General features: G+C 33.3%; 1 protein-coding gene across 8 annotated transcripts in view; it reads left to right on the forward strand.

Annotated features, from left to right (window-relative positions):
* The window catches only part of VPS13B (vacuolar protein sorting 13 homolog B), an 808,377-nt gene that overhangs the window by 454,045 nt on the left and 341,181 nt on the right, over positions 1-13,151 (forward strand). The gene's annotated exons all lie outside the window — the stretch shown is intronic.

Below are 13,151 nucleotides of genomic sequence, written 5' to 3' on the forward strand. Positions count from 1 at the left end.
CAGTGGTTGAGAGTCCGCCTGCCGATGCAGGGGACACGGGTTCGTGCCCCGGTCCGGGAAGATCCCACATTCCGCAGAGCGGCTGGGTCCGTGAGCCATGGCCGCTGAGCCTGTGCGTCTGGAGCCTGTGCTCTGCAATGGGAGCGGCCACAACAGTGAGAGGCCCAGGTACCCCACCCCACCCCCCCCAAAAATAATATATATATATAAAGGCAGAACTCACTTAAATTTTAATATTCTTAGTATATTAAATACAGTATATCTGTATTTATCTTATAAGAAATGTTTCACTAGTTTTGTAAGTTAAAGTTATTGTCATTGTGACTTAGTCATTTTCAGGCCATGGCTTATGATGTTAATATTCAAGATCAAAATAATCCTGATTAAATTTTAAGCATAATAGTGTACAGAATAAAAAAAAATTTAAATAAGACCTTTCACCAATAATTTGTAAATAATGACTCAACTGGCCTTTTAAAAAAAAGATGCAGTAGTTTTGTGCACATTCTTTTGTATTTTTTGTAGTATGTTAAGATAATGGTATACATCATGTATAATTCAAAAACATGTTAATGTTGAATGAGAATTCTGTAATTTAATATCAATGTGAGTTTATTAATGCATACAAAATATGAATAGCAGATTATGTGAATATTTGGGAAAGGGAGTATTTTATACATAATAAAATAAAACTGATATAATGAATGTAGTAGGCAATTGTTAGATAAATCGTTGATAGAAAAGATGCTTAGAAGTAAGTATCATAATGCCTCTTTTTGGAAGCAGCTACTCTTAATGAAGGTATATTCTATTTCTTCTTTTTGGTACTCTAAAGCAGAAAACACATTTCTCTCTATAAACAGTTATATATAAACAGTTATATATTAAAGGAATACTTTACGGTGTTCACATTAAGAAAAGAGATTTAAAATTCATCATCAGCTAGGTTGGGAGTCATTTTTGTAGCATCTCTTTAGGAGCTGTTTAGCCTCATTATTTCTCAGTTCCTAAATTGTATTTTAAATGCTTGTGCCTCAATACACATGCTAAGGTGTGAAAAATATCCTTTTTTTCCACCACTTTCATGTCTCAGTTTTATTGGTAAAATATTTCCTAGCTCTTACCCCACTCCTGACCATGTCTTTTTCAGAACTAAAATTTTGAATTTGAAGAATTCATAGGTAAAATGAAATTTCATCTTATCTGAATCAGTTTCTTTTGTATTCCCTTTGAAAGATACAAAACGTTTTTTTATATTTATTTTGTAACCAAAATCTGAAAGGTACATAATTGTTCTCTAAATTTTTACTGTGGTCTTGAGTCCCTATTTTGAGTAACTGTACTTTCATGTTTTATATGTTTGTCTTTGCTGTTGCTCAACATTTTCTTTTCAATTACAAGGTTATTTTCTTAAAATGTCATGGTATAGAGGCATAGATACTAAAGGTTAAATTTTTTTGTGGTTATTATTCTGTTTATAAAAACTATCAAATGTACATTGTTAGATTGTTCATATGTTGCCTTAATGCTCCCTTTTCCTTTTCTGAATTAATTATAGCTTAGAAAATCTCCAAGGGTAATGTATTTAGAAACTATACTGTAGAATAATATTATTTATCATATTTTAAGATTATAAAAGAAAATTGCTCTCTGGTATCAATTCAAGCTTATATAAAATATATTCTTAATCAGTATAACTTAAATATTTTGGTCAGATAGTTCATATTTTGCTGACTAAAGTCAACATTGTGTTATTATGACATGATACTTAAATCAACCAAAATTAATCAGTTTTTGTGTTTCTTGCCATGTTAAGAAATTGATGCTCAAAGTAAATAAAAATATCTCTATACGTTGGAGAATAAGACAGGGCAAAATATTTTTATGTTCTTATTTTCCTGAAGAAAAAAAAAGTCTTTATATTAGGAATGGCATTGATAGTGTTTCCCTTCCTGAGTGAAATAGGTAGTGATTTATTTTCAGATTCATTATGCTGAATGCAGGGACAAAATACTATATGTGGAATTCTAGTAATATATAATGTTTTAAATTATTTCTGTTTAAATTAAATCTAGATAGTGTTCAATCCTAGAGTTAATGGAGATCTTTCTAGAATCTCATCTCATGAGATTAAGTTTCTGTAAGGGAAAATTTTTGAAAAGAAAATTCTAATCCCAAACCTTGGAAAGCAGCTAGCACATGCCTTGACAGTATGTACATTTATTTAACAGAGATGTCCTCAGAATTTTCTTGTTGTAGCATTGCTGTTTTATGATCACGTAGTGTCCTAACTATACTTGTGTAATTAATCACATTTTGATTATACATGGTAAGTTAGGGAGATTTTCTCATAGAGAAATCTTTGGTGCTATGATAACCAGAGGGAATCTCCATGGAAGAGTTAGAAATAGGTAAGACCCTTGAGGGATATGTTAATTATAGCAAATATGCCAGGTAGAAGGAACTAAGGGGTCAAAGAAGAGAAACAGGTACATTTAGAGACCTGAGCAGGCTTCTTTCTGTGTCAGAGGATTGGTTTCAGGGGCATAATGAGAGAGAGGTGGGGAAAAGTAATTGAGGTCAGACTATGGAAGCTTTGAATTTCTGGTTAAAGATTTGTGCTTCATTGCCCTGGTGAATTGAGGGGGTCCTGAGTATTTTTGATCAGGTTTGTACTGTATTTGGAGGATTAAACACAGTGCCAAGGACATAATAGATACTTAAAGAGCACAAATTCTGGTACCTGACTGCCTGGATTCAAGTCTCAGCTTTTCCACTCACTAGCCAACTGTCCTTGACCAACATAAGGTACTTAACTGCCTCAATTTCCTTTCTGTAATGTAGGAATACTACTACTTACCTCTTAGGGTTGTTCTGAGAATTATATAAATTAATGCATGCAAAACATTTAGAATTTGACTGGCATATAGTAAGTATTCAGAAATATTTACTGAATACTTAGTTGTATTTGCTGTCATAATTTTTATAATTGATGAGTATTTTTGAAGTAATTACTTAATCTGGCTGTACTGTTTTGATTAAATTGAGGAAAGGATTCCACCTCTAGTCCTTGCTTATGCAAGATTAAATGAGTATCACTGACAAACTAAGAAATTATAATTTTTTGTGTGCCACATAAAAACACATCCCACCTAATCCTACCTACCCAGGGAGGAGTTTGTGTCAGTTTAAAATTCCCAGATAATTTTCAGTTTGTAGTTTTATGCCCTACTTAATATAAGCTATTATTTTCATAGCATTTTCTAGTTTAAAGAGTACTTTCACATATTACCTTCTTTAATTTTCATTGCAGCTCATGGCACTTCTTAGCATTGTTAATCACGTTTTGCAGTGGAGAAAAACGAAGCTCAGGGTTGCCCAAGTTCACACGGCTAGCTTGAGCTCTTAACTCCACTACATTGTAATTCTTCTTGGCCTTTTTATTGAAATAGCTACATCAGAACAATATAGAGAGTAAGAAAACGTAAGAAATGTTTCACTAGTTTTGTAAGTTAAAGTTATTGTCATTGTGACTTAGTCATTCTATACCCACCACTTCTGTTCTACAACTTGCTTTTTTAACTCTACCTTATATATATTAGACTCATCTCTTGTATGTTTATAATCTCATTCATATATTAGACTCATCACTTGGATGTTCATAATCTCATTCATAGTCCGTTGCATGGATGTGCCAGATTGTTTGTCTTTCCTTCTACTAATGGACATTTGCATTTTTTATTTTTCTCTATCATATATAGTGTTAAAATGAATATTCTTCAGCACTCTCCTTATACACATATAGTAGTTTCTCTAGAGCAGTGCCTTATAAAAGAACTTTCTTCAGTGGTGGAAATGTTCTTTATCTGCCCTGCCCAGTACAGTAGCCACTGGACAGATGTGGCTGTTCAGCCCCTAAACTGTGACTACTGTGACTAAGGAACTAAATTTTTTAAATTGTATTGAATTTTAATTAACCTAAATTTCAGTAGACACATGCAGCTAGGGCTGTTGTACTGGACAGCATGGCTCTAGGTTATATAGATAGGAGTGAAATCATGTCATAGGTTATGCACAGCTTCAGTGCTGCTGGACATCACCAAATTGTTTTCCAAAGTGATTGTATCTGATTTACATTCCCAGTGGCTGAGTGTGAGAGTTGCCATTGCTCTACATTCTTGCAAACACTTGGCATTAATACTGTTATACTAGACACTACAGACAAGATTGTCTTAGGACTGGTTGTAAGTGGAAGACCCTTAGGGAATAATATTTGCTGTCTACAACTGGAGGCAATGCTGTGATGTCCTAATATGATTAGATACACAGATGTGTCTCCTCTAATGTATGGTGATAGAAGGGCGTTACCTACCATACAACAGGGAAAATATACCAGATTTTTAAATTAAATATGAGACTGTGTACTTGTTGCTGACTAGAAGGTTCTTGATTGGTACCTTTTGTTAAACCACCTTTATTCTGATTATTTTGCATCTTGAGATACTCATATTTTTACATCATGTATTAAGAGATTTCCTGAACTATTGCTGCGTTTTTAAAAAACTACTAATTTTCCTTTACAAATAAACAAAGTTGCTTTATGATCATTGTATGTAAATTTGAGAATCTTGAGTTCTGGTCCCTATTTTTCTTTGACCAATTTTGTAACATTTGTGGGTCTGAAGCAACTCAATGCATTATAAACTATATGAAATAATGTGGCAATATTTTTTTTTAAAAAGGAGTTTCTTTGTTGTTTACCAAATTTAAAGGTTCCTCATCTACCTTCACTCCCAAAATTCTTTCTACTCTATTGTCTTGGAAATATTATCTTTATTAAGTTTAATTTGACATCTCAATTATTTATCCAACTATATCACACATATATATTTTAATAAAGTATAATCTTATATTTTATTTTGAAAACCAATTCTTATATTAAGTATAGAAAAGAGGTAAGAGAGAGGACTGAATTTGTAGTCAGAAGGTGTGATTTCCAGTTTAGACTCTGCTGTCCAGTCTCCTTACCTAAATTATCAGCCTCTATAAAATGGAGTCTACCTGTCACACCCTGTGGTTGGTGATTTACCTGAGATGATATTGAAAAGTATCTGCAAACCATTTAACTGTATATAAATTTTAGAGTGGTATTATTAATATTATTACTATCATGTGTATATTTATGTATTTTGCATTATGAACCACTTTATAGTTAGGTAAGAGGATGGGAATAATGCGGAGTAATAAGAATGTAATTAAAGAGAAAAAGGTTTAAATGATAGAATTAGAAGCATACTCATAAAAATGAATTTGGTAAGAGGTAAAGAGAGATATCTTTGTCAATATTTTTCTTAAAGATTTCCCAAGCAATTTAGAATTAGGAAATTTGCATTTATTCCAACTAATTCAGCTACAATTTGCTTTACATAAATACTTGTATAGGGTTATAGGATTTTTTTCTTATTATAGAAGGTATTTAGAAAATTTAAAGAACCTGTCTTTCCTATTTAATAATACATATGAACATTTCTCTTTCTGTGTAAACAGTCTTTCAAAACCTCATTTTTAATTACTCACCAGTGTGTTTAAATACCATTATTATTGCTGACAATCTTTAGCTGAGATTTTGAATAAAGAGGAGCCAATTCTGAATCCTGATTTAATGATGGTTTTTGAAAGGAAGTCTTCTTTGTAAACATAATTTTAGGAGTAGGAGATGATGGGTAATAATTGATTAGTAGAGAAAGAGGGAATGTTACACATGAGAATTTCATAGAAATTTTCAAATAGGATTTTCAAATTGGATTTGGAAATAAATAGGGAACCTGTTAACTACCAAAACCAATTGTTTTAGTAAATGAAATGAAAAAATGGAATAAAGATATGAAGAAAATATCTGAATGAGAAAGAGTGCTAACACAGTTGGATAAAGTCTGGGTGGTTCATGATTTATTATAATAGGAGTTGACTTGCAGCCATAGAAGATTTTATAGAAGAATCCTAAATCAGGAGTGTTGCCAAAGATGTGTTGCAGAAACATTAGAAGCAAGTAGGAGGTCTGACTATCTTTAATAAGGACACATTATAAAGTTTATCTATTTTATTACCATCTTTAGAAACCTAAAGAAATGAAATCTAAAGAAACCTGAAGAATGCAGGGGTTTTACTACAGTTACAGTTAGCCTTTCAAAGTCACCTATGTGGGAATTGCAGTAAACTTCACTGCTAAGTAAGACCATTCTGGGCTCTAATACATTAAAAAAGTTAACTTTTATGCCACATCCTTGCACGTTTTAGAAGTCCATGAAGGTTTTACATAAATGCACCTGTAATATATTATTATAACATTCTGGAAAAAACGCTCTGATCTCATGTTATCAATGAATGATTATGTATTATTGTTTGAGTTGAAGCTATGCAAATAAAATACACTCATTCTAAAAATTTAATGTTTGAATATTAATGAAAAAATAGTATTAAAAATTGCACTATTTTATTAGTATAAGAAGGAAGAGATTGCCTAATCTTGTGAAACTTTATAGTATGTGTGGTGTATGTTAGGCTATTTAAAAATTAAAAGGCTAGAATGACATTTGACAATGCTTTTGATATATTTTTTCTTTCCCATAAGCCAGCCTAACTTTTCTAAGCTTTCTTTTGTTGTCCTTTTTTTTCTGAAGTGTTCTCAAGCCTTTCACATCTTGTACTTACAGAATTTGCTCTTTGAACCTATGTGTGGAATTTTGCATTTGTTCCCATTAAATTTCATCTTATTAGTTTGACTCTGTTCCAGTATTTTGTGATATTTTAGAATCTTGGTTCTCTCATTCACTATATTAGCTGTACTTCCCAACTTTGTCGTCAGAAAATTTGATAAGCCAAAGTTATATGAATTCATTAAAATTAATGAATCATAAAAAATTATTTAATTGAGCCAAATCCTCTGGCATGTTACTAGAGACCTGACTCCATATAGATATTATTATTTGGATTGGGTATTAAACCAGCTCTAAATCCATTTTACTATGTTTTCATGAAGGCCATATTTCTTTATTATATTAAAAAAATAACTTAGTTTCACATCTTCATAATATCAAGTTCCATAATATTGATGCTGATTTCTCATTTATCATGTTACCATGATACAACCAGAAAAGAAATAGGTTTGGTTTGGCTTGATTTTTTGGCTGTGTTGGGTCTTTGTTGCTGCATGCGGTCTTTCTCTCATTGCGGTGAGCAGGGGCTACTCTTCTTTGCGGTGCGTGGGCTTCTTATTTGCAGTGACTTTTCTTGTTGCGGAGCACGGGCTCTAGGCGCACGGGCTTCAGTAGTTGTGGCACGTGGGCTCAGTAGTTGTGGCTCGCAGGCTCCAGAGCGCAGGCTCAGTAGTTGTGGCGCACGGGTTTAGTTGCTCTGCGGCATGTGGGATCTTCCTGGACCAGGGCTCGAACTCATGTACCCTGCATTGGCAGGCGGATTCTTAACGACTGTGCCACCAGGGAAGCCCCTATTCTTAGTTAATTCATATGACTCCTAAAATATACCACTTTCTATTCTTTCTATTTCTTTCTATTTCTATTTTGATGAAGGGTTTCATCAAAACCCTTCTGATGATGAAAAATCAATTTTGTTGAAGATCAATATCATAATTAAATATTTTACAAAATTGAAGTACCATTTCCATTCCTCTATATTCTAGTACGTCTCTTTCTCAGTAATTTCTCTGAGATCACACAGTGGTTTCTTTGATCACACCAAAAAATTTTTCAATGCAGTGCATATTCAGTTAGTGCATTTCTTTAGCACATGTTTCTAATGGGATGAGAATTGTTTGGTATAGTTTGATATACTTTTAACATCGATCATACATAGTATACCTTGTAACTTTTAAAATCATCTTGTAAATATACCCCATTTATAACATGAGTGAGCAAGTGAGGACTTATCAGCACAAATCTGTGACTGAAGAAAAACTTCAAAGCTCATGTTTGCCTGAAGATAGACAATGAAAGTCTACTTTCTTATTTGCTTAAGCAATGAGAGTATTTTGAGACTCTTCAAGTAGAAGGAGCTAAATGTTTTATATTCTAATGAAGTTGCCTATAATTTAGCCATCAAAAGGAAAATAATTGGTAAATACTGCTGTCATGTCATTTTTACTTTATACTCATGTGGATTTGTACACATAAATCATTTAAAATTTGTATAACTGAAAAAGGTGAGTTTTATTACCCCATCATAAAACCATTATTAACATGAAATCGCTTGTTTGTTTAAAACTTTATTTTGCTTGAAAATTAATTTGTTTCTGAAATGTATGAAATTCTTAGAAAATGATTTAATAACTGGATTACTCTGTTTTTGCTCCTTTATTTTTATAACCCCCTTCTTTCTTTTGAGAATGTGAAATACATGATTAATTTATCACTTGGACTAGAAATGTAGGGAAACCATTCTCTTGCCTAATACTCTGTTTCAATTCAAGGAATTATATAGGGCTCATTTGCTTAAACTGAAGTCTCTGCATCCTCAGTGTACTTTTGGATTTTATAATACAGAGTAAGTGAGACCAATGGATTCAGTCTGAAATCAGGCCATCCGGCTTCTTTCTCATCTACTGTAGTAATAAAAACAACCAGGTGTCATTTATAACATACTAAACATGTTAAAATTATGCATTTACTCCCAGAGGAAGCCTATGTAGCTATATACCATTATCTTCTTACAGAGGCATCTGATATTCACTGAGTTAGTCGACTTCTCCAAGGATATATATATATAGCTTGTAAGTGATAGAACCAGAGTTTGAATATAATTGTGATATTAAAATTCATGCTTTTAATGCAGTGTTATTACACTGCATTTCCCTCGACCATGTACCCTAATGGTAGCCAACTGTCTTGTAGATGTGTGCCAGTCATCATAGAATGGACTGGGCCAGAAAATGTAAGGGAATGCTAAGAAACTTATCTCCTTCATTGGAGGTATAATTGAGAAGTACATATACTGGCATTTGTGAATCAGTTGTGCTGCTGAATGCATATAAAGCATAAAATAAAACTGAAGATAGAACCCTGGACATCACTAATAATTGAAGAGGCAAACAGAAGAATCTTGTAAAGGAGATTAAAGAAAGGCAGTTGAGGGAGCATGGAGCCATGCAAGCTCATGAAGGAAAATTTCAAGAATAAGCAAGACGGCAAGAATAGCTTTATATATACTAGTTATCTACTTTGTGTCAGCTGTTACTTTGCATGCATTAACTCATTTGACTCCCCTCAGTGACTTTATTTTTCAGGTGAATAAAATGAAGCACTGAAACTTTAATTTGCCCAAAGACACCCAGTGGTAGGTAGCAGAGCTAGAATTATGGATCCAGGCAGGCTAATTGTGCAGTCTGTGCTTTTCACCAGCATGCTGTACTGCCATTTTGAATTGTCAAATGCCCAGAAAGTTTAGGTGAGTTAATGACTGAAAGTCGTCCATTGGATCTGGTAATTAGAAAATCATTTGAGGATGTTTTCCAGTAAAATTTCAAAGGCAGGATAAGGATGACAACTGATAGCTCTTGGTTAGAGGAGAAAATAAATAGTGAGGAAATAGAAATACTAGGAGGAAAATAAGGGAATATGGCAGGGTGGTAGCTAGAGGGGTATACAGGGCCTTAGGGAGAGAGTTTCTCTCTTTTACAAGGAGAATTACTTGAACATATTTTAGTTCAAGTAATTGAACTTGAATGGTAAAGTTGTGGGAGAGAAAAAGAAAAAAATGAGAGTAAAATCCCCAAGGGAAGTGAAGGGAATAAAGAAGAATAGTTGTTATTTATTCAACTTTCATGTATTAAAAGCCTACCACGTGCCAAGTAATGTGTCTAAGTACAGGCTGGTGAGAAAACAGACACTGACCTAGCCTTCAAGAGTGAAGTGAATTAACAGAGATATCTTGGCCTTGAAGAGAGAAGAGATGCTTCTTCTAAACAATTCAGTGAAAGAGGCAGGACAAGTATGAATTTATCTGTTTTGTAAGTGAAATAGCCTCAGATTTACTGGTTCTTGTCCATGCTCCCTTCAGTTCAGATAGCAGAGATAGGATGTTCCAAGTCAAAGGGATGTGATGCTCTAAGTATCAGAATGTGGTTTTTAGAATCAATAAGGATGCTAGTTTAGGTTGTTTAAAAAAAAACAAGGGAGCGGGCATATTCCTCGGCCCTAGTCCAGACCTGCTGAATCAGAATTTCTGTAGGTTTAAGAACTTAACATTTGTAACAAGCTCCGGGTGATTCTTCTGCACTCTGAAGATGAGAACCCCTGCCTTAAGTCATTGGTCATGGAAATTGGCAGTTGGTCTCAGCCTGATGGTCAACCATTTACATCCCCTGCCCTATACACTGTCAAGATTACTGTCACTTATGGAGACTTAGTGACAAAGATGTAGACATTTAATTTAATCAAGACATATAAATTTTACTTCTTTTTACATTCCTATTTTCTGGCTTGTTTAACATTTTGTAGATCTCAATTGAGCTGTAAGTAATGAATTTTACTTCTTTACAGTGAGTTCCAAAGATATGCCTATTCAGCAATGGGCGGTAAATGATTCAACATGAGCTGTTTCTTATGTAAACATACAAAAGGCCTGACCCAGACTAAACCAATTTAAAAAGGAAAACATTAAAGCTATGTTTCCTGTTATATACTTAAAGTCTTCTTTGGTTCCTTATGATTATACCATTGACCAACTATTTCAGACTTTATTTTATCCTCCTACACCACCTGCTGAAATGGTTCAAATGGTATGGGAGATGAGTTTCGGAAGGGCAAAGCAATTACAATTACAACTCCTATATTTTAGCTAATAAAGCAGCTTTTTGTGTTAAGGGTAAGGGAGTTATGGGTATCTTGACTCACTCCCTTTCCTGATTTGAATTGCTAAAAGATTTTAAAAACTGCAATAAGGAGGGAGAGCAAAGTTCATAGAGCCTTTAGAAGGATGTGAAGTTGAGACAAGAAAATTTGATTCCTATTTATGATGTCAAGCATTTCTATTAGAAATTTAGTTAGGAAATAATATGAAGCCTTTCTTATTAAGGTATTTTACTTGTATTTTCTTAAAGCAGATATTGTTAATATTAGGCATTCTGGTCCTCAATGAAGCCATAAAGTTATTTTCCTATGATTAGGTCCCTGGTAAAGTATCATTCTGTTAGAATTCTTTAATAATTTTGCAACTATTTCTTGTACTATGAAAATGTAGTGCACTAAATCAAAACTCTCTTGAATAAAATATACTTTAATTTTTGGCTTTGCAGTCAGATTGTTTTTCAATTTTAGGATATTTTTAGTTATAAAATTCTCACTTAGGGAAAATAGCATTTTAAAAGTTGTACAATGATTTCCAGTGTTTGAAAAAAATTAAATTATTTCAAATCTTATGTCTGTAACTGTTTATATTTTTATACCTTAAAAAAATATCTAGTGTACCATGAGACACAAAATGTACCTTTCACGAGATATCTTGTTCTAATACTGCTTAATAAAAATTAATGTATGTTATTTGAATGAAAATATTTTGAATATCTTTTCTTAATTTAGTACTGAAAAACAAAGCACTCTGAGTATTCTATATTATAATAACTGGAATTGGTTTTAAGTAGGCATAAAACAAAATGGGTATATCTTATAGTTTAAAGAATAAAGATTAGTGAATATTTCAAGTTGAGGAATAGTACATTGTAACAATTGATGAATCTACATTGATACATCCTAATCACCCAAAGTCCATAGTTTACATTAGGATTTACTCGTTGTTGGACATTATATGGGTTTGGACAGATTTATGATAAGACATGTATCTATCATTATAGTATCATATAGAATATTTTCACTGCCCTGAAAATCCTCTGAGCATTGCCTATTCATTCCTGCCCCTGACTAACCTGTCTCAGCCATTGATCTTTTTATTGTCTCCATAGTTTTACTTTTTCCAAAATGACATATAGTTGAAATTATACAGTATGTAGCCTTTTCAGATTAGCTTCTTTGACTTAGTAATTTGTCTTTAAAGTTTTTTCTTGGCTTGATAGCTCATTTCCTTTTTTTTCTGAATAATAGGATGTACCACAGTTTATTTATCCATCCATCTACTAAAGGACATCTTGGTTGATTCCAATTTTGACAATTATGAATAAAGCTGCTATAAACATTCAGGTACAGGTGTTTGTGTGGACATGTTTTCACCTCCTTTGGGTAAATACCAAGGAGTGCAGTTGTTGGATCATATGGTGAGAGTGTGTTTAGTTTTGTAAAAAACCGTCAAACTGTCTTCCAAAGTGGCTATACCATTTTGCATGCCTACCAGCAGTGTATGAGAGTTCCTGTTGCCCCACATCCTTACTAGCATTTGGTATTGTTAGTCTTCTGGATTTTGGCCATTCTAATAGGTGTGCAATGGTATCTTTTTGTTTTAATTTGCTTTTCCCTGTTGACATATGATGTGGAGCATCTTTTGTATATCTTCTTGATCCTGCTCATATTTTAAAAACCTTTTTTCTTCGTTTTAAACAATTATTTTATATTTCATGTGTACTAATCCAGTTTGTGAAGTCTTTGAGGGTCTGTTTCTTCTGCCCATTGTATGTGTTAGTCTCTCATTTCACTTGGAACCAAATCTGCAGAAATTCTTTGAGTTCAGATTGAGTTCATCTCAAGAGAATTTCCTTTTACCTGTCATCTGGTAGCACTGTCTACCTGGCACAAGCCTTTCCAAATTAAAATTTTTTCATGCCACGTTGGAAACTCAGCCTCCCAAGTGCTGTCTTACGATGGCAAAGTCTTAGAGGGATTTTTTTTTCCCCCTGTTTACCCTTTGCTAAGTCTAAGGTCAAAATGGGTAAGTTGGTAAGTTACCTTGTCTCTTTCAGCATGGGCATTAGGAGGGCTTTTTTCCATTTTTTAAGCTTTTTAAAGTTTGAAATACTTGTAGATTCACATGAAGTTGCAAATACATCTCCTGTGAGCCCTTTACCCAGTTCCCTTCAGTGTAACCTTTCACCAGCTTTATCGGGGTATAATTGACAAATAAAATTGTAAGATATTCAAAGTGTACAACTTTATGATTTGATACATGTATACATTGTGAAAGGATTCCCCCAT

Source organism: Leucopleurus acutus (genome assembly GCF_964270905.1).
Source record: "Leucopleurus acutus genome assembly, chromosome: 17".
Lineage (NCBI taxonomy): Eukaryota > Metazoa > Chordata > Mammalia > Artiodactyla > Delphinidae > Leucopleurus > Leucopleurus acutus.